The sequence below is a fragment of the Canis lupus genome, chromosome X (assembly GCF_011100685.1).
Source record: "Canis lupus familiaris isolate Mischka breed German Shepherd chromosome X, alternate assembly UU_Cfam_GSD_1.0, whole genome shotgun sequence".
Lineage (NCBI taxonomy): Eukaryota > Metazoa > Chordata > Mammalia > Carnivora > Canidae > Canis > Canis lupus.
In genome coordinates, this window is record NC_049260.1 from 14277076 (window position 1) to 14300598 (window position 23523).

Here is a 23523-nt window from a genome sequence, read left to right on the forward strand (position 1 = left end):
ATGGGCTCCCGCGGTGTTTGGCAAAGTTGGGATCTCTGGAAAGTCCAAAGGTGATATATTTAATAGGCGGCTTCTTTTCTTTCATCTTCATGGTAAGCGTCTAATTCCAAAGGCAGTACTTAAAGCAAGACACAGCAGGTAAGAGGAGATGAAGCCCCCGACAGACTCTGCTGCTGAAACTGAGTGGGGAGAAATGCTGAAAACCAGCAGCATGGGCTTCTGCTTCTATAAGAAGAATTGAAAGGAACACAATGAAGGAGGAGCTGATGGAGAGGAAGGGAACAAAGGAATAGAAGCCACAAAGCAGCAATCTATGAGCAGGATGCAGACGAGGGACCCATGTCCATGGGATGCCCATGGGGAGAAGGGTAGTGCTCCAGTGGAGCGAGATAAAGATGCAGAGTGGGGAGCAGGACCATGAGGGAAGGCATTTCCAAATGTACCCTCCACACAGTCACAATGGCTGCAAGGCTTCTGAACATTTGGACCCTTGTTTGAAACAGTATGATTTTTTCCAAGACTAAAGCACACATAAATATCTGAATACCTCCCCAGCATTTATCAAAATGCCTTAGAGGTAAAAAAAAAATCAGACAAAAGAATTGTTAGGCTTTTTTCTGATTATAAAAGTAACACATGTCCATTGTAGAAAATACAAGCATATAAAAAGGAACAAATATTTCATGCAATCCCATCACGCAGATATAACTGCTGCTTTGCTATATTTTCTTGTGTGCAGGTCTTTCAGGAAAATGAGACCTTCTAGTATATGAACTTGTGTATCCTTATCTTGTCACTAAATATTGTATTTTCCCAATCACCAAATAGTCCTTAAAAACATATCTTTGATTAAGTTAGTATTCCTTGCATATAAATCTTTTACAATTTTCCAAATTTTTTCTTAGAATAACGAACGCCCTAAAAGCTGAAGTACTATATCAACGTGAATGTTTACTTCTAGAGCTCTTAATGCTTCCAATTGTTTAAAAATTTTGCACCAATATACATTCCTACCACTTTGCATAAGGGTACACTCAAAAAACACATTTTGGCTTTTGCTTTTTTTAAAAAAACAGCCAGTCACAGTCAATGTAGTGCTATTATGGAAATAGATGAAGAAGGCTGAAGTCTTATTCTTGCTTTGTGTCTTTAGGAAAGTTAGTTCACCTTTGCATGCCTTAGTTATCTTTAAGAACACTTCAAGCTCTAGCATTCTTTGAAGCTGTTTTCTTAACTAAGAAAGATAACAAAAAGAGTGTCATATTTTATCCAGTTAGTACAATATCAAAGATACAATAGTACTAAATGAATGCATATACTGCTGAAAATCTAATAAGCATTTGCTATTGGTAGAATTTAACACTCCTGAGAATAGTCACTAGAATAAGCTATGAAGGGAGGGCTTTGCATCTGTTTTATTCACTGTTATATCACCATGCCAAAATGCATGCTGGGAACATACTGGGAGCTTTATAAATACATGTTGAATGCAAGAAATAACTCAAGGTAACTGTTGGTGCCCTGCTAATATCCTTTTGGCTGACCTTAAGATCATCCACAGCTTTGACGGACAGGAGATAAATGTAGCTCTAAGTAAGAGAAGAATCACCATCTATTCTCCTCTGCCCTGGGGAAGACAGTGGCTCCCGGATGCTAATTGCCACACATCTCTGTGAGTTAGTAGAATAAGGCAACCAAGGCTCATATTTTTCTGAATCCCTCTGTTATCACGGTGCTGAACACAAAATGGGTCTTCAAAAGCAAGTGTCCATGCCTGCTTGAAACACTGGGTATTTGGGGACTACTATATAGCAAGTTTAGAAAACCCTGTATGGCAGTCAGGATTTTAGTTGCAGATGATAGGATGCATTTTAGCTAGAAAAAAAAAATTGAAGAATATAGAGAATCTCTGAAAGTCCAGAAAACCAGTTTAAGACTATGCAGTGAAGAATAATGCCCTACAAACTTCAAGAACTGGTCTGGTATAGACACACACTTGCCACATCCTGGGAATCATCACAATAGGTGGTACCCCCCGCTCATTAATGCTGAACCTCTGCTTCTCACTGGAAGCTGGTGCTGTCACCCGCAGCCTCATGGATTCCAAACAGTAACAATGGCTACTTCTGTGTCAAATGCTAACTTCTGTGTGCTCGATTAGCTGAGCTCTGATCTCTACCTGCAAAGAAGGTTGGGAAAATCAGAATCTTTCCCCCACTGTGGGGCATTCTCCAAATATAAGAAAGTTGCTCAGAGGTGCTAGCTCAAAAAGGATCTCCACTGTACTTCTTCACCTGTCACTTTCTGGCACCTTCCTCCACTGCCATAATGCCAGGTTCCATCCCTGCCTGTGAGCTCTGACATACATCTGCCTAGTTGGAACCTCTTGACACGAGTTACCCAGTCAGACAGCAGAGGTTTGAGGAAGAGCCTCAATGGGTGATGAAATTCCCCGGGGGCTCTGTGATCAGGGCCCCTGCATGAGTTCAAGTACATATCCCTGCTACCACATATATTAGGGCTGTCCAATGAAATACAGTTTGAGCCACATATACAAACCACACATGTAATTTTAAATTTCCTTGTCACTACAATTAAAAAAGGACAAAAGAAACCAGTAAAATTCATTTTCGTATTTTATTCAATCTAATGTATCCAAAATATCATCAACAGAAATCAATATAAACAAATTTTGGATATATGACCTTTTATTTCATACTATTTCTTCAAAATCCATTATGGGGGATCCCTGGGTGGCTCAGCGGTTTGGTGCCTGTCTTTGGCCCAGGGCGCGATCCTGGAGTCCTGGCATGGAGCCTGCTTCTCCCTCCTCCTATGTCTCTGCCTCTCTCTTTTCTCTCTATATATCTATCATGAATAAATAAATAAATCTTTTTTTTTAATTTTTATTTATTTATGATAGTCAGAGAGAGAGAGAGAGGCAGAGGGAGAAGCAGGTTCCATGCACCGGGAGCCCGACGTGGGATTCGATCCCGAGTCTCCAGGATCGCACCCTGGGCCAAAGGCTGGCGCTAAACCGCTGTGCCACCCAGGGATCCCCTAAATAAATCTTTTTAAAAATCCATTATGAACTTTACACTTACAGTGCATCAAGTTTGAACTGACCATGGTTTAGGTGCTTATGGTGGCTCCTATACTGGACAGTGCAGAAACTCCCATTGGGGTGGTAATGCTCATGCTATGTCCTCCTCCTCTTCAGCTGCAAGCCTCCTGCCACACATGCGGCTGCAGCAGCCCTTTAGGGGACGTAGGCTTCTACACCACACTGTAATTAAGAAGCACTGTACAACTCTGTTTAGGAGTTGTGAAGTTTCTTACTCATGGTCCTCCATCATCCTGAGTCTAGGATCCTCTTTCCTTTCTACTCTCACCTGCTGCTAATGGGCTAGGGACAAGCAGGAGGCAAGTGAGGCACTCACTTCAGGTATAAACTTTGAAGGATGTGAAAAAACTCAGTACTCAAAATAAATATTTTAATGCAATATTTTTCAAATTAAAATTAAAGCAAAAATGTCTATACGGGCCCTCTGCTCATTTTTCATTGGATTATTTTATTTTGGTGTTGATTGTATAAGTTCTTAACATATTTTAGATACCAACCCATTATTCCATGCTCATAGATTGGAAGATCAAATATTGTTAAAATGTCTGTGTTACCCAAGCAATCTACACATTCCATGCAATCTTTACCAAAATAACACCAGCATTTTTCACAGAACTGCAACAAACCTCGGTATCAGGGAAATATAAATCCACAAGGAGATACCACTTCACACGGGTCAGAATGGCTACAATGAACAACTCAGGAAACAACAGATGTTGGCAAGAATGTGGAGAGAGGGGAATCCTCTTATACTGTGGGTGGGGATGCAAGCTGGTGCAGCCACTCTGGAGAACAGTATGGAGGGTCCTCAAAAAGTTAAAAATAGAACCACCCTACGACCTGGCAACTGTACTACTGGTTACTTAGCCAAAGGATACAAAAATAGTGATTCGAAGGGGCACATGCACCCCAATGTTTATAGCAGCAAGGTCCACAATAGCCAAACTGTGGAAAGAGCTGAGATGTCCATGCACACATGAACGGATCAAGAAGAAGCGGTGTATATATGCAATGGAATACTACTCAGCCATCAAAAAGAAGGAAACCTGGCAAATAAGTGCATGAGCTCAACCATATGTCTTGGCAGGGCACTGGTGTGGCTCAGAGGCTGAGCCAGCAAGGGATTTCTATGGATTCCAGCAATAGGGAGGGCAGGATTGAGGGGATGTGGGACTGATGGTGCTGGCCCCTGGACTCCCAGAGAACGGGCACTCCCGTACAGGACTCCTAAAACGACAAATATGTCTGGAAGGCTGTGGTCCAAGGCCATTTTGCCAGCTATCAGCAGGGTCTCCAGAACCAGAGGGAGCACACAGCGTTACTGGGGATCAAAGGTGTTTATGCTCGAGAAGAAACTGAATTCTGTCTAGGCAAGTGATGCTTACGTGTACAAAGCAAAGAACAACACAGTGACTCCTGGTGGCAAACCAAACAAAACCAGAGTAATCTGGGGAAAAGTAACTCATGCTCATGGAAACAGTGGCATGGTTTGTGCCAAATTCCGAAGCAACCTTCCTGCTAAAGCCATTGGCCATGGCATCCATGTGATGCTGTAACCCTCAAGGATTTAAACTTATGAAAAGCAAATAAATAAAGGTGTAGATTTGTTCTTGTTTAAAAAAAAAGAGAGAGAGAATGAAATCTTGCCATGTGCCACAATGTGGATGGGACTAGAGGATGTTATGCTAAGTGAAATAAGTCAATCAGAGAAAGACAAATACCATATGCTTTTACTCATGTGGAATTTAAGAAACCAAACAGATGAATATAGGGGAAGGGAAGGAAAAAGAAAATAAGATAAAAACGGAGGGAGGCAAACCATAAGAGACTCTTAACTCTAGAAACAAACAGGGTTGCTGGAAGGGAGGTGGGTAGAGGAAAGAGGTAATGGAGTGAAGGGCATTAAGAGGGACACTTGATGTAATGAGCACTGGATGTTATTTGCAACTGATGAATCAGTAAATTCTAACCCTGAAACTAATAATATACTCTAAATTAAGGAAATTGTATTTACGTTTAAAAAAAGGCAACTCCAGAAGTTTGGAAGACTTGAGGAAATGTAGGGGCAGGCATCAGTGTTTATGCATATCAGTTAACAATGCGTATTTATTCCCACTGCTGTAAAACTATGTATCTTAAATAATTACAATTTCATAAAAACATTAGCAAAATCATCAAGTCGTTCACCAGTCCTCAGTTCTGTGCAGTCTCCCTAAGGCTTCAGCATCTCAGTTAGACACCTAAGAGTGTAAGTAGCTAGCTATAAGGCAGTGTGCACCATACTTCCCCATAGCTGATTCTGATAATGCTGACCAGTACATTCTTTTCCAAAGCAGGAGCCAGAAGAGATTTTTTTATTTTGGTTGCCTTTCACAGAAGTTGAAGAATGAGATTAAGGGACTCATTCAGCCATATGCAGATAATAAACTAAGTCAACTGAATGGCAGATGTTAGAGGCCAAACATCCAGATGTTTAATCCTTCCCATTAATTAGAATAAAAATCCTGTGGAATGTGAAGGGTTGGAGGTCACAGGGTTAAATTAATCCTTAGTTTTTCTTAGACTACTTAAGAGAATTTGAGGTTGCTGCCTTTAAAAATGCAAAACTGCATTGTACTATTTACATATTTTATGTGGGAAGTGGCAGGTTTTAATTTTAACAGCATACACTACCTTCTCAATTGTTCCCTGAACAGAGTAGAAACTTAGAGAAAATTACATGGAGAAAAAAAAAAAAAACGATAATAAAACTGGGGACTGAAATGAGTTTAAAGTTCAAACAAAGTGCATTCCATAGCTGGCACATTCTATAATCCTTGCACATTTGATCAGGAAAAACTATATATGGTCTATTATATTGTTTTTGACTGTCTGAATAGATACAACACAAGGAAAATTCATTCTAGAAGAAAAAATGGGTAAACTTATGATATACACAAAAAGATAGCTCTAGGGTTTTAAGAATTTCTTTCCAATCTAATATAAAATTATTTAAGAAAAAAAGAAAAACTGGTTTATGCTTTGACTTTTTTGATTTTGTGTTTTAGAATAGCAGTTGCCTTTTACTTAAATCATGTGAAAGAATGTTAAATGACAAATGACAGATAAACTTAAATCTTCAACTACATAGAAAAAAAGCCTGAAAGGAAGGACTTTCTTTCTCCTTTTTTTGGTCAAGTTCCTCTGTGTGTAGCTTCATAAATTGAGGTACTTGACTTTGAGCGGAGGACGTATTGTTAGAAAACCTACCTCATCACTTTAGAGAACACTTTTTTTAGTCCACATTTTTTTTCTGACATTTGTTTCTGTTTCCATTAGGCTCTTTGTTCTCTATCACCAGATATTTTATGAGTCAAGATGGGATAGGCGGTACTGCAGTGACAAAACTGCCCTTCTCTTTTTATCAGGATATTTTTCTCTCAACCAATCCTGCTTTCACCTTCGAAATGATTGCTGTTGTTTTTTTGCTTGTGGGATTCAAGGTCTTATTTTGGACACTAAAATCTGAACATCCTCTCTTTGCATTCTGCCTCCAATAATCCTCAAGGCAACATGGATGCCCCTGGCTGTCCAGACAAGAGTCACCTATAAGGAAATACAGGGAAAAAAAACCACCACGGTGGAAATTTCCAGTGACTATTCCTATAACATGATGCCTCACTTCCTGGTGTTCACCTGTAATCTTGTGACAGGCTCTTGAGTGCCTAGCACTCAAGCTCAGCTCTGCCCCACTGGGCATGTGAATATGAACAGCAGCTGTGTGCAGGATTGGAGGTTTGGGTTTTTAAAAAGATTTTATTTATTCATGAGAGACAGAGAGAGAGACAGAGACACAGGCAGAGGGAAAAGCAAGCTCCCTGTGGGGAGTCTGCTGTGAGACTCATCCCAGGACCCCAGGATCATGACCTGAGCCAAAGGCAGATGCTCAACCAATGAGCCACTCAGGCATCCCAGGCTTGGAGGTTTTTTAAAGATTTTCACTAGGTGCTCCCTTTCTGATCAAGGGCTCATTCACAAGAAGCTCAAAAAAAAAATACTTTCAGAGATAAACAGAAACATTTTATTCCAAAGTTTGGCAACATTCACCTGCATATTAATTGTGGTGCCATTTTTTTCAACTATTGAAGCATAATAGATTTTTAAAATAATGTAGACATTTTATATATAGGCAAGAAACATTAAATCTTCAGACAGATCAGCTGGAAAATTACTGCTTTATTAATTAGCTGATAGGGCACTGTCAATCCTGATGATGTGAACACATCATGGGTCAGCTTTGATGGAACAGGGAAGGATTAACCAAGGGGTCAGAAACTTCTTGGTTCTGGAAAATTTCAGTTGTCTTTGGAGAAAAGGAAGATGTTGGAAGACAGATCCTATCAGACCAAGAAGACCCATTTAACAGGTTAGTTGATATTTTCTTCCCAGAAAGTGCAGAACTCCTTCCATAATCATAGGAGTATGTTAACTAGCAATTATTCTTGGATCAGCTTTCCCTTTATAAATGTTGCCTTGGCTATGGGTGATGCAGGAAGGCACCCAGATTCCTCAAGGCTCTGTCCTAGAGTCTGGCACTAGGAGAATATGAATGCGGGAAGAATGGGTAGAGGATGAAGGGGGGTTGAAATGAAGCAGCACTGCAGTGGCTTGGGCCCAGACATTGACACAGGACCTCATTCCCAAGGTCACTGTCACTGAGGTCAACGAAGGCCCAAGTTGCAACCATGAACCTCTGTATCTTTGGGCCAGAACTACTTTCTGGGGAGAAGCCAGATTACAGAGTACAGTATCAAAGGCCAGAAAGCTGAAAACCAGAGGTCATCCATAAAGGACAAGCTTCTTTACCCCAAGGGGAGAAAGAAAGGAAATGCCTACCTACCTGCTATGGTCTGAATGTCTTTGTCTCCCCCAAACCTATATGTTGAAACCTAACCCTCAAAGTGATGGTAGAAAGAAGGTAGGGCCTTTGAGAGTACTTAAGTCATGAGTGAGGGGCCCTCATGAATGGTATTAGTGGCTTAGTGGACCCATAAAAGAGACAACAAAGAGTTCCCTCACCTCTCCTGCCATGTGAGGACACAGTGAGAAGATGGCCATCTATCAACCAGGAAACTGGTTTTCACCATACACTGTATCTGCTGGTACCTTTATTTTGGACTTCTAGCCTCTAGAACTGTGAGAAATAAATTTCTGTTGTTTATCAGTTACCCAATCTATGGTGTTTTGTTATAGCAGCTCAAACAGACTTAGACACCATTCTAGAGGAGAGTGTCTAGCTCTTTGTCTCCTGTCCCATTTCTACCTCTGGTGCTGGAGGAAATGAGGGTGTGACATTGGGACACTGGAACATGGCCTTCCACCGACAGAAGTGGTACCGAATTTCTAATCTTAAAGTTCTGCTGGGTAGATTCCCACAGCCCCCTTTTTGTTGCTCAAATCCTTTGACACTGAGTGTCACTGGGGCCACCTAGCATCAACTCACTGACACAACCTAAGGATGCATATGGCTCTCAGCAGCTGAGAGGGTTCCAGCAAGTAGCCATCCAAGGTGGCTTTTGCTCTCCACAACCTCCCCACACAGCTGCAGTCTAGTTCATTAAGCTTGTAACCGTTCTCAGCCTCAGGCCCTCCACCCCAGGCTTTCGTTGGCAGGAAGGGGGCCCTGCAGTGAAGAGCTTTGACAAACGCATATTTGTGAATGCAGATGCGTCATGGGTGACGGAAGAGGGAGAAAGAGGAACAAGTAAATTGTCTGGGACAGCTGGACCAAGAAAGAGGAGGATAGGGGTGTGTGTGTATGCGTCTGTCTGTCTGTCTGTGACTGAGAGAAAGCAAGAGATATGAGGGAGAGGATAGGGCATGAAAGGTGGAGAAAAGCCTGAGTAATAGAGTTAGACCAAGCAGAGTGCCATCCTTGGCTTGGATTTTGAGGTCCACTCAGCGGAGGCAGCCAGAAATGGTCAAGAGATGGGAAAAATAGCAGTGCACTAATATATGCTGCTAGAAGAGAGGCGGGTGCAAGGTGGCCAGGCCCTGCGGGTGGGGTGGAGGGTAGGATTGAGGGATTAAAAAGGTCTCTTAAATGGAGACTGCTGGCATTTACCTCCCTGATTTGAGAAACTTCTCAGGGCATAGGTTACTACTTAGGAACATTATTTTCCTTCTTTCCCTTTTCATAGCCCTTGCTGACAGTTTAACCACTTCTTACCTGCTAAGACCAGTTCTGGGAGGGTAAAGGGATCCCTCACATGATGATTTGCACCATCACCACCCCACTGAGAACTGCTACTGGGGCATGACTGTGTGGGATGGCTGAGGGCTGCTGGACTATAAAAAGACCTCTTTCTTTCATGTTCTTGTTCGCTATTCTCATCTATTTATTCTTCAGTGTAAATGCTAGAATCAATTTGTCAAGTTAAAGTTCTAATAGGATTTTGACTGCCATTGTGTCAAACCAGTATATTACTGCTTTTAATTAAAACCAAATTTGAGACTAAATACCAGTCAGACTAAAGAACTAAAGACTAAAGACTAAAGAACCAGTCAGAAAGGACTTCTTTGTTTGCTCCTTCATTTATTCATTTACTCAGCAGTATAAATTCAGCACTTAGGAGAGCAATAGGATGGAACGCCTGGGTGGCTCAGCGATTGAGCATCTGCCTTTGGCTCAGGGTGTGATCCTGGGATCTCCCTGCATGGAGCCTGCTTCTTCCTCTGCCTGTGTCTCTGCCTCTGTGTGTGTGTGTGTGTGTGTGTGTGTGTGTGTGTCTTTCATGAATAAATAAATAAAATCTTAAAAAAAAAGGAAAGAAATAGGAAATTGGTTCCACTGTCTAAAGATGCTGAGAGACACTTAAGGCAAAGAGAAGGGAAAGTACCATCCTAGTATTTTTATGACCCATCCCCCTTACCTTGCCCTAATCCCGGCCTTGGTGGATCCTGTTATCATTTAAAAGTTTGATATAATCTTCATCCTGAATTTTGGCATTAATTTTTTAAATTAATTTTTAAATTTTATTTTATTTTCATTTTTTTAAAAGATTTTATTTATTTATTCATGAGAGACACACAGAGAGAGAGAGAGAGAGAGAGAGAGAGGCAGAGACACAGGCAGAGGGAGAAGCAGGCTCCATGCAGGGAGCCTGATGTGGGACTCGATCCTGGGACTCCAGGATCATGCCCTGGGCCAAAGGCAGGCGCTAAACCACTGAACCACCCAGGGATTCCCATTAATTTTATTTTTTAAATTGAAGTATAGTTGACATCAGTTTCAGGTGTGCAACATAGTGATTTGACAATTGTATACATTATGAAATGTTTACCACATAAATGTAGTTACCGTCTGTCATCATACAAAATTATTACAATATTATTGACCATATTCCTTATACCATACTTGTCATTCTCATGACTTATTTTATAACTGGAAGTTTGTATCTCTTAATCTCCTTCACCTATTTTGCCTATCCCTCCACCCCCTTCCCCACATGGAAGTAGAATCATATAGTATTTGTCTTTCTCTCATTTATTTTTTGATTGAATCATATTTAAATGTATTTTTTGCTATTTTTATTTAAATTCAATTAGCCAATATATAGTATACTATTAGTTTCAGATGTAGAGTTTAGTAATTCATCGGTTGTGTATAACATCCAGTGCTCATCATATCATATGCCCTCCTTAATGCCCATTACCCAGTTATCCCATGCCCCCACTTACCACCCCTCCAGCAACCCTCAGTTTCTTTCCCATAGTTATGAATCTCTCATGGTTTGTCTCCCTCTCTGATTTCTTCCCATTCCATTTTTTCCTCCCTTCCCCATGATCCTCTGTGTTGTTTCTTACATTCCTTATATGAGTGAAACCATATAATTGTCTTTCTTTGATTGGCTTATTTCACTTAGCATAATACCTTCCAGTCCCATCCACATCGATGTAAATGGTAAGATTTCACCCTTTCTGATGGCTGAGTAATATTCCATTGTATATATATACCATATCTTCTTTATCCAATCATCTGATTTGGTTTTATTTATTTGTTTGGTTGGTTTTAGAGAGGGAGTGTGTGCGAGTGAATAGCAGAGGGAGAGAGAGAATCTTAAGCAGATTCCTTGCCCAGTGCAGAGTCCAACATGGGGCTCTATTTCACGACTGTGAGATCATGACCTGAGCGAAAATCAAGAGTCAGGTGCTTAGCCAACTGAGCCCACCCAGGCACCCGTCTGATTTATTTCACTTAGCTTACTACCATCCAGGTCCATCCATGTTGTCACGAATGGCAAGATTTCATTCTTTTTTAGACTGCATTCCACTGTATGTGTGTGTGTGTGTGTGTGTGTGTGTGTGTGTATACACATATCTTCTTTTTTCATCCATCAATCAATAAACACTTAGGTTGCTTCTATATCTTGGCAATTGTAAATAATGCTGTGAAAAATGGTGCATATATCTTTTCTAATTAGTGTTTTCATTTGGGGGGGTAAATACCCAGAAGCAGAATTAGTGTATTATAAGGCACTTCTCTTTTTAGTTTACTGAGGAATCTCCATGTTTTCCACAGTGATTGCACCAATTCACATTCTCACCAACAGTGCACAAGGGCTCCTTTCTTCCACATCCTCACCAACACTTTTTATTTCTTTTCTTCTTGATACTAGCCATTCTCACTGATGTGTGGTTCAGTTTCAACTTGCATTTCCATGATAATTAGCATTTTTTATGTGTCTGTCGGCTATTTGCAGATGACGTGATACTATATATAGAAAATCTTAAAGACTTTGCCAAAAAACTATAGAATAAATGAATTCAGTAAGGTGGCAAGGTGCAAAGTCAGTATACAGAAATTAGTTGCATTTCTATACACCACTAAGGAAACAGCAGAAAGAAAATTTTAAAAACAACCCCATTTACAGTAGTATCAAAGAGAACAAAATAGGAATAAATTTAACCAAAGAGGTGAAAGACTCCTACTTTGAAAACTATAAGACACTGATGAAAGAAACAGAAGCTGACATGAACAAATGGAAAGATATACCATGCTCATGGGTTGGAAGAATTAAAATTGTTAAAATGTCTATACTACCTAGAGTAATCTACAGATTCATTGCAATCCCTATCAAAATACTCAATAGTATTTTTCACAGAACTAGAAAAAAAATCCTAAAATTTGTATAGAACCACAAAAGACCCCAAATAGCCAAAGCAATCCTGAGAAAGAAGAACAAAGCTGGAGGTATCACAAACTCAGAATTCAAGACATACTTCAAAGCTATAGTAATCAAGGGGCACCTGGGTGGCTCAGTCAGTTAAGCATCTGCCTTCAGCTCAGATCATGATCCCAGGGTCATGGGATTGAGCCCCGAGTTGGGCTCCCTACTCACCAGGGAGTCTACTTCTCCCTTTCCCTCTCCCCTGACCCCACTCAGCTCTTTCTCGTGCACTTTCTCTAATATTTTTTAAAAAGCTATAGTAATCAAAACAGTATGGTAGTAGCACAAAAAATAGACACACAGGTGAATGGAACAGATTAGAAAGCCCAGAAATAAACCCATGCTTATATGGCCAATTAATCTATGACAAAGAAGGCAAGAATATACAATGGGGAGAAGAGAGTCTCTTCAATAAATGGTGCTGTGGAAACTGGACAGGTACATACAAAAGAATGAAACTGGACCATTTTTAAATATCATACACAAGGGATGCCTGGGTGGCTCAGCAGTTGAGCATCTGCCTTTGACTCGGCATAATCCTGGGGTCCAGGGATCGAGTCCCGCATCAGGCTCCCTGGAAGGAGTGTGCTTTTTCCTCTGCTTGTGTCTCTGCCTCTCTCTCTGTCTCTCTCATGAATAAATAAATAAAATCTTTAAAAAAAATCATACACACAAAAAAAGTCAAAATGGATTAAAGACCTAAATGTAGGGCATCTGGGTGGCTCATTTGGTTAAGCATCTGCCTTTGGCTCAGGTCATGATCTCAGGGTCCTGGGATCAACTTCTGCTTTGGTCTCTCTGCTTAGCAGGTAGTCTGCTTCCCCCTCTGCCCCCCTCAACACGCTCTCTCTCTCAAATAAATAAAAATCTTTAAAATAACCTAAATACAAGACCTGAAACCATAAAGCTCCTAAAAGAAAACATAGATGTAATCTCTTGGACACCAACGTTTGCAATATTTTTTTTTGTATCTGTCTCCTCAGGCAAGGGAAACAAAAGCAAAACTTAATAATTGGGACTACATCAAGCCAAAAAGTTTTTATAGTGAAGGAAGCCATCAACAAAGCAAAAAGATAACCTACTGAAAGGGGAGAAATATTTGCAAATGATATATCTTGATAATGTTTTTTAAATTTTTTATTTAATTTCAATGTTGTTAACATATAGTATATTATTAGTTTCAGGGTTAGAATTTACTGATTCATCAGTTGCAAATAACATCCAGTGCTCATTACATCAAGTGTCCCTCTTAATGCCCTTCACTCCATTACCTCTTTCCTCTACCCACCTCCCTTCCAGCAACCCTGTTTGTTTCTAGAGTTAAGAGTCTCTTATGGTTTGCCTCCCTCCGTTTTTATCTCATTTTCTTTTTCCTTCCCTTCCCCTATATTCATCTGTTTGGTTTCTTAAATTCACATGAGTGAAAGCATATGGTATTTGTCTTTCTCTGATTGACTTATTTCACTTAGCATAACATCCTCTAGTCCCATCCACATTGTGGCACATGGCAAGATTTCATTCTCTCTCTCTCTTTTTTTTAAACAAGAACAAATCTACACCTTTATTTATTTGCTTTTCATAAGTTTAAATCCTTGAGGGGTACAGCATCACATGGATGCCATGGCCAATGGCTTTAGCAGGAAGGTTGCTTCGGAATTTGGCACAAACCATGCCACTGTTTCCATGAGCATGAGTTACTTTTCCCCAGATTACCCTGGTTTTGTTTGGTTTGCTACCAGGAGTCACTGTGTTGTTCTTTGCTTTGTACACGTAAGCATCACTTGCCTAGACAGAATTCAGTTTCTTCTCGAGCATAAACACCTTTGATCCCCAGTAACGCTGTGTGCTCCCTCTGGTTCTGGAGACCCTGCTGATAGCTGGCAAAATGGCCTTGGACCACAGCCTTCCAGACATATTTGTCGTTTTAGGAGTCCTGTACGGGAGTGCCCGTTCTCTGGGAGTCCAGGGGCCAGCACCATCAGTCCCACATCCCCTCAATCCTGCCCTCCCCATTGCTGGAATCCATAGAAATCCCTTGCTGGCTCAGCCTCTGAGCCACACCAGTGCCCTGCCAAGACATATGGTTGAGCTCATGCACTTATTTGCCAGGTTTCCTTCTTTTCGATGGCTGAGTAGTATTCCATTGCATATATACACCGCTTCTTCTTGATCCGTTCATGTGTGCATGGACATCTCAGCTCTTTCCACAGTTTGGCTATTGTGGACCTTGCTGCTATAAACATTGGGGTGCATGTGCCCCTTCGAATCACTATTTTTGTATCCTTTGGCTAAGTAACCAGTAGTACAGTTGCCAGGTCGTAGGGTGGTTCTATTTTTAACTTTTTGAGGACCCTCCATACTGTTCTCCAGAGTGGCTGCACCAGCTTGCATCCCCACCCACAGTATAAGAGGATTCCCCTCTCTCCACATTCTTGCCAACATCTGTTGTTTCCTGAGTTTTTCATTGTAGCCATTCTGACCCGTGTGAAGTGGTATCCCCTTGTGGATTTATATTTCCCTAATTCTGAGTGATGCTGAGCATTTTTTTTTCATATGTCTGTTAGCCATTTGCATGTCTTTCTTAGAAGAAATGTCTGTTCATGTCTTCTGTCCATCTCTTGACTGGGTGTTTTGGGTTTTTTGGGTGTTGAGTTTGAGAAGTTCCTTATGGATTTTGGATACCAGCCCTTTATCCCCTTTATCCAATATGTCACTTACAAATAACTTCTCCCATTCTGTAGGTTGCCTTTTAGCTTTGTTGATTGTTTCCTCTGCTGTGCAAAAGCTTTTTATCTAGATGATGTCCCAATAGTTCATTTTTGCTTTTGTTTCCCTTGCCTCTAGAGACATGTCTAGCAAGAAGTTGCTGTGGCTGAGGTCAAAGAGGCTACTGCCTCTAGGATTTTAATGGATTCTGTCTCACATTTAGGTCTTTCATCCATTTTGAATTTATTTTGTGTATGGTGTAAGAAAGTGGTCCAGTTTCATTCTTCTGCATGTGGCTGTCCAATATTCCCAACACCATTTGTTGAAGAGACTGTCTTTTTTCTGTTGAATTTTCTTTCATGCTTGTCAAAGATGAGTTGACCACAGAGTTGAGGGTCCATGTATAGGTTCTCTATTCTATTCCATTGATCTATGTGTCTGTTTTTGTGCCAGTACCATATTGTCTTGACAACTATAGCTTTGTAGTAGAGCTTGAAGTCTGCAATTATGATGCTTCCAGCTTTGGTTTTCTTTTTCAATGTTACTTTGGCTATTTGGGGTCTTTTCTGGTTCCATACAAATTTGAGAATTGTTTGTTCCAGCTCTGTGAAAAATGCTGGTGTTATTTTGATAGAGATTGCATTGAAGGTATAGATTGCTTTGGGTAGCATAGACATTTTAACAATATTTGTTCTTCCAATCCATGATCGTGGAATGTTTTTCCATTTCTTTGTATCTTCCTCAATTTCCTTCATAGGTGTTCTATAGTTTTCAGAATACATATCTTTTATCTCTTTGGTTATGTTTATTCCTAGGGGAAAAAAAGTTTATTCCTAGGTATCTTATGAGTTTTGGTACAATTGTAAATGAGATTGATTCCCTGATTTTTCTGTTAATTCATTGTTGGTGTATGAAAATACAACAGACTTCTGTGCATTGGTTTTATATCCTGAGACTTTGCTGAATTCTTCCATCAGTTCTAGCAATTTCTGCGTGTGTGTATGGGGAGGGGGATTCTTTCAGGTTTCCTACATAGAGTATCACATCATCTGCAAAGAATGAAAGTTTCACTTCTTCTTTGCTGACTTGGATGCCTTTTATTTCTTTTCATTGTCTGACTGCTGAGACTAGGACTTCCAGTACTATGTTGAACAACAGTTGGAGTTGCCTTATTTTTCAGTATTGAATGTTCTGAGCCTCTGAACTAGTCAGGTTAAGCTGCAATAATTAATAATTCCAAACTCCAACATATATACTTCTCACACAAAATCCAGCATGGGTGTTCTAGTTGGCAAGCTGTCACAAGCGGCTTTTCTTCAAGCAGTGATTCAGAGGTCCAAACTCTTATTTTATAAGCCTGTCCTCCCCTACATGCCTGGGGTCCTCTGAATTTGGCTGGCTGATGAATAAAGTGACTGAATACAGATTATCACGTGCTATGATTTAGGGGCCAGACTTAGAAGTAATGTGCAGCACTTCTACTCACATTCAATTAGCCAGAACTGATTACATGGCCCCACCTAGAGATGAGAGAGTTGAGAAATGCAGTTACCTGAGTGCCCAAGAGGAGAAAATGGGTTGGATGAGCATCTAGCCAATCTCTGTCACAGCCCCATGCCAGGCACCAAGAGAAACCACAGTGCTCTCTCGCACCAAAATATATTATTAATTTTCATTATATGTAGTATTCCACATAATGTTATAGAAATGATTCACAACTGAGGGTGATCTGACTTCTCTCCAGAAAAAAACCTGGCAGTTTTGTTGTCACAACTGGGAGAATAGCAAACTTCTGGTTTCTATCCAGCATGCAAGGATCTTAGAAGTCATTACTCTCATCCTCACAATAAAAGAAAAGCTGAAGAAACTGAAAATCGACAACTTTTCTTAAGTCCATCTAAGAATTGAGGTCACAGTGAAAACCTAAAAATTGAGAGACAAACTGACAGATACAGATCTGCTCCTGATCTTACTATCAGGAGCAGAAACCACTCTGGAACTAGTACCAGGGCAGGAGAATGTACATACGCTTTAATTGATAAAATGCTTATGGCAAAGCATGGACAAGCTTGTGAAAATTAAAATGTCAAGGAGGCCCAGCCCTAAGGTGAACCTGCAGTTTTGTGGGTTTTACCTCCAGGAGCCCTATTAGGTTCTCATAAATAAGACTGGGAAAAAGTCTACTCTTGCTTCTGGCAGGGGAAGGAGAAAGTTGCCATTTAAAAAATATGCCCAGAGCATTCTGTTTTTCCTAACAAGGCCTACCCTCAAGAAAAACTATTTTGCCACACTATAACCACTTGGAGTTTTACTAGAGCCTATGTGACCTGGAAGAAGGGAAACACCCAAGTTCAACTCCCTCTACCCTTCCTGTCTCACCTGTGGGGTGGGGGGTGGGGGTTAAGCATTTGTGGAGGTCACAGCCCAGGGGCACAGGCTCTCTAAAAGACTAAGACCTAATCATAGGATTATAAAATGTGTCTCACCCCCACAACTTACCACCACATCAGTAAGATTCTTGTGTAATAACAGAGAAAATCAATTGAGAGAACTGCACATCTCAGAGCTTATTTAAGAAGTCTCTAGGGAGGGATCCCTGGATGGCTCAGCGGTTTAGTGCCTGCCTTCTGCCCAGGGCATGGTCCCGGAGTCCTCGGATCGAGTCCCACATCAGGCTCCCTGCATGGAGCCTGCTTCTCTCTCTGCCTATGTGTCTGCCTTTCTCTCTGTGTGTCTCTCATGAATAAATAAGTAAAATCTTTAAAAAAAAAAGTCTCTAGGGAAACCCAAAGGCAACAGTGGTACAAAAATAAGAACATCAGAGAAAATTTTAGCCTTTTCATTCATCTACAGCTACAGCAAACAGTAAACACAATCTAACTCCTATTCAGATAAAACACAAAACTTATGGGATGCCTGGGTAGCTCAGTAGTTGAGTGTCTGCCTTTGGCTCAGGGCATGATCCCGGGTGCAGGGATCAGGTGCCACATTGGGCTCCCTGTGAGGAGTCTGCTTCTTCCTCCGTGTCTCTGCCTCTCTGTGTCTCTCATGAATAAATACATAAAATCTTTAAAAAAAACCATAAAACCTTACATTAGTGGCCTATTCACCTCAGTTCCTTTTACCCATTATATCATGTCTGGCTTTCTTCAAAAAATTACAAGGCATACCAAACGGCAAAAATCACAGTCTGAAGAGACAAAACAAGCATCAGAACCAGACTCAGATATGGCAAAGATTTTGTAATTATTAGACTGGTAATTTCTTCCTTTCTTTTTTCTTTTTTAAAGATTTATTTATTTATTCATTTCAGTATACATTTATAACTAGAGCATCAAAGCATCAAAGATGCCACTAAACATCTTCAAATGCACAAGACAAGCCCCCACAACAAAGAATCATTCAATCCAAAATGTCGATAGTGCAGAGGTTAAGACACTGTATTATAACAATTCCTCATCTACCCCACAGATTACATACCTGAAATTTTACTTAGTAAATGTGACAGAGACAACTAATTGTACAATAAAAATTATGCATTTCCTTTCATAGTATAGAACTGTGCTAGGAAATGGCTTCTCAGTCAGGTACTATATTTCCAGCATCTAGGTAGAGCAATATAGCTAGTTTTTGACAAAGGAATATGAGCAGAAGTGACATATGCCCCCTTCTGAACCCAGGGGATTAGGAGCAGGTATGAATTCTCTACCTCCTTTTCTTCCATTTGGCTACTAGCTAAATGCAAAAGATTGTACACTGAAGTCTGATGCCCTAGGGACAGAAAAAACACAAGATGGAAGGAGCCTGGGTCTTTGAATGACTGCATGGAATACCATCTGCTTCCCAGGATCTTTCCCTTGAATAGTTATGAAGGCAAGAACAAATTCTAGTGTGTTAAGCCACTAAAATTTGGGGGCATACTTGTTACAGAACCTAGAATCTCCCTAGTTAATACAACAAAAGTTTTGTTTTTGTTTCTGTTTCTGTTTTAGAGAGGGAGAGAGAGAAAATCCTAAGCAGGCTCATGCCCAATGCAGAGCTCAACGTGGGGCTAGATCTCACAACCCTGAGATCATGATCTGAGCCTAAATCAAGAGTCAGATGCTTAACTGACTGAGCCACCCAGATGCCCCCAGCAAAAGTTTTAAAAGGCATTTACTTCCAAAAGAATTCTGGATCACCAACATTAAAAACTCACGATTGAGGTAATACATTGAATCACCTTCTTCAATTGCCCTAAGACACTGCAGATTTTGTCATGAGGGCTACATTATCAAGATGCCACATCTTAAGCTTTCAAATGAGACTTTGTTATCTTGAAATAATGACTTTTGCATACCATTCCCTTTTATCCTACTCCCTCTTCCCCACATTAGTGAGATAAGCAGTATCTTTTTCTTGTAACATCCCTAATTAAATTGCCTGGGAACTCCAGAAGCCTATAAGCCAATCCAGCTTCCATGCCTTCCACAAAGGGAACTGTAGGTACCATCTCACTTGCTAGTAGAAAACTAATTCTGTTTCTGTTCTCTAGAGTACATGGAGTCCAGTAGACTGGACTACTTGCTTACACAAAATATGTTAATATTTTTCATATTAAAAGAAGTGAGACCTTATCTATATCTAAACATACCCCATCTCAAGCTACGGTGAACTAAGATAGACAAATACATATAAGAATCTAGTATGTAACAAAGGTCATCATACCAATCAGTGGTATACTAAAGGGTTATTAAATAAACTATCCAAATCAACTGGTTGACTAAATCAGAAAAACAAAGCCCCAAAGTTAAATTCTTATCTCCTCTCACGCCACAAAATAAATTCTTGGTGGGTGAATGATTTAAAAAAAAACACAAATTTTAAAACAAATGCTTAAACCATACTTATATGGTAACAAATTTTCCCAAGTATAAAAGCAGAGAAAAAGATACTTGCGGGGAAGATGGTAGAGTAGGAGGACCCTAATCTACCTTATCCCACCGATACAAATAGGTAACACTCATATCCATGTAAATAACCCAGAAAACAACACAAAGACTAGCAGAACAAACTCTACAATTAAATGTACACAAGAGGCTACATCTAAGAGGGTAAGAAGGGTGGAGATGTGGTGGGGAGCTAAACTCCACGGGACTGGCTACTGGAGGGAGGGAGCCCCAGGCATGGAGAGGGATAAGAAACAGACTATCACACTGGGGATCCTGCTTGGGAAAGATAAATCCCCAAAGCATTTCTTTTTGAAAATCAGACAGGCCAAAGTTTGTGAGTTCAGTGGGACTTAAAGCCCAGAACTTTCAAAATTAGAAAGCTCAGCTCTGTGAGAGTCCTGAGGGCAATAGGACATTGAGTCCCTACCTTTAAAGACACAGCACAATAAACAGCCTGTGGAGATACAGCAGAGAAGCAGCCATTTGAAAAAACACCTGGCGTATAGGGGAGAGAGAGCTATTTACTTATCTAAGAATTCCCTGAGGGACTTCTCTAGGAACAAAGTTGCTGCCAGGCACCATTTCCTGCCCCAATCCTCAGCAAAACCCCCACCACCTGCAGGAAACAGCAGGGAACCAGTATTCGCTACCTAATTTGCTTACATTGCCCTGCACCCTAACCCCTCCAACCTCAGTCTTGGCACTGTGGGTACTCTCCTCCAGAAGACTGTTGCAAACCTCACTAACACTGTGTCTCCCAACCATATGCTCTGCAGGGCCTTCGTACCAGTAGAAGTGGCTGGTCACCTCCCTCAGAGGACACTCAAACATTATTAAAATGGCACTCACTCTCTCTCACCCCACATACTTTGTGGAGCAGCCTGGTCCAGCTGTGGTTTCCATAGCAGCTGTGCATCCTAGGGGAAGAGAGTTAGCACACAGTGCTTGCAGTGGTTATACCCCAGCCCATGTGTGCTTTGTGGAGTGGCCCCAGCCAGCCCTGTTCTCAGCAGCAGCTGTGTGTCCCCTGTAGAAGAGGACCAGCACCACCTCACTAAAAATGCATGCCCTGCCCAATACTTTTAAGAGCAAGAGATGGAGCTGACTTTCCTAACACAGAGTATCATAAAGATACTCACTGGACTTGAGAAAAAAGTGGAGGCCATCAGTGAGACCTTTAATGAAGAGATAAAAAAAACAATCAGAGATGAAGAACACAATAATTGAAATTAAAAATACACTAGATGGAATAAACAGCAGAATAGGAGGAGAGATAAAGAGTTTCCTAGATAAAAGTTAAAAGAGTACATGGCCACTAAACCAGTCCTACAAGAAATGTTAAAAGGGAATCTATGAGTGGAAAGGAAAGACCATAAGTAAAAGTAAGAAAAGTAGGAAGCACCAAACCAGTTAAAATAAGTATGTCTATAAAAATCAGTAAAGGGATTCACAGAATAAAAGGAAATAAAGTATAATGCCATACACCCACAACATGGAAAAGAGAGGAGTAAAAATGGGTTCAAATTTAAGTGACCATCAACTTAAGATAGACTGGTATATGCAGAAGATGCCATTTACAAACCTAATGGTAACCATGAATCAAAAACCAGTGATAGATATGCAAAAAAATAAAGGAAAAGGAGTCCAAGTATATCACTAAAGAAAGCCAACTTATGATGAGAGAAGACAGCAAGGAAAGAAAGGAACAGAGAAGATCCACACAAATAAGTAGAAAACAAATAAAATGGCTATAAATACATACCTATCAACAATTACTTTGAATGTAAATGGACAAAACACTTAAATCAAAATATATACGGTAACAGAATGGATAAAAAAATAGACTCATCTATATGCTGCCTACAAGAGATTCACTTCAGACATAAAGACACATGCAGATTGAAAGTGAGGGGATGGAGAAATATTTATCACGCAAATGGATGTGAAAAAGAAAGCTGGAATGGCAATACATATATCAGACAAAATTGACTTTAAAACAAAGACTGTAGGGACCCCTGGGTGTCTCAGTGGAATAAGTGTCTGGATTCTTGATCTCAGCTTAGGTCTTGACCTCAGTGTCATGAGTTCAAGCCCTGTAGTGGAGCCTACATTTAAAAAAACAATCAATTAGTTAATTAATTAAAATAAAATAAAGACTGTAGGCTGGCTCACTTGGAAGAGCACACAACTCTTGATCTCAGGCTCATGAATTTGAGTCCCATATAGGGTGTAGAGGTATCTTAAATATATATTAAAAAAAAACTTTTTAAAAAATAAAACAAAGACTGTACCAAGAGACAAAGAAGGACACTATATAATCATTAATCAACAAGAAGACATACAATTGTAAATATTTATGCATCTAACACAAGAGCACTCAAATACATAAAAAGTTAATAATAAATATATAAGAACTAATTGATAGTAAAAAATAATAGTAGGGGACTCATATCAATGAACAGATCATTTAAACAGAATGTCAAGTAAACAGTGGCTTTGAGTGATACATTGGACCAAATGGATTTAATAGAGTCAGAACATTCCTCCTAAAACAGAAGAATACACATTCTTTTCAAGTGTACACAGAACATTCTCCAGAGTAGATCACATATTTGCCCACAAAACAAACCTTGACAAATTCAAGAAGATCAAAGTCATACCATGCATCTTTTCTAACAACAATTCTATGAAACAAGAAGTAAACCATAAGAAAAAATTTGGAAAGAACACAAATACATGGAGGTTAAATAACATGCTACTAAACAATGAGTGGATCGATCAGAAAACCAAAGAAGAAATTAAAAAGTACATAGAAAAAATGAAAATGAAAACATAATGGTCCAAAACCTTTGGGATGCAGCAAAAGTAGTTCTAAGAGGGAAGTTTATAGCAATACAGGCCTATCTCAAAAAGCAAGAAAAATAACAAATAAGGAACCTAATCTTACATCTAAAGGAGCTAGTAAAGAACAACAAACACATAAAACCTCAGAATGAAGGAAATAACAAAGATTAGACCAGAAACAAAGTTAATAGAAACTAAAAACAACTGCAGAACAGATTAATGAAACCAGGAGCTAGATCTTCAAAAACACTAATAAAATTAGTAAGCCTCTAGCCAGACATATCAAGAAACAAAGAGAAAGGACTAAAAAAATTAAATCACAAATGAGAGAGGAGAAACAACTAACACCACAGAAATACAAACCATCCTAAGAGAATATTATTTAAAATATATATATATATATATGGATCTCTGGTGGCTCAGCGGTTTAGCACCTGACTTCGGCCCTGGGTGTGATCCTGGAGACCAGGGATCATGTCCACATCAGGCTCCCTACATGGAGCCTGCTTCTCCCTCTGCTTGTGTCTCTGCCTCTCTCACTCTCTCTGTGTGTATGTCTCTCATGAATAAATAAATAAAATATTTTTCAAAAAAACTATATGCCAACAAACTGGACAACCTAGAAAAAATGGATAAATTCCTAGAAACATATAACCTACCAAAACTGAATCAGAAAGAAACAGAAAATTTGAATACACCAGTTACCAGC

General features: G+C 40.0%; 1 protein-coding gene and 2 pseudogenes across 7 annotated transcripts in view; 1 reads left to right on the forward strand and 2 right to left on the reverse strand.

The window, feature by feature from the left end:
* Positions 1 to 23523, reverse strand: part of RAI2 (retinoic acid induced 2) — a 388924-nt gene that overhangs the window by 319027 nt on the left and 46374 nt on the right. The window lies entirely within an intron of this gene.
* LOC119878059 lies at positions 4366 to 4695 on the forward strand (annotated as a pseudogene).
* Positions 13873 to 14247, reverse strand: LOC119868369 (annotated as a pseudogene).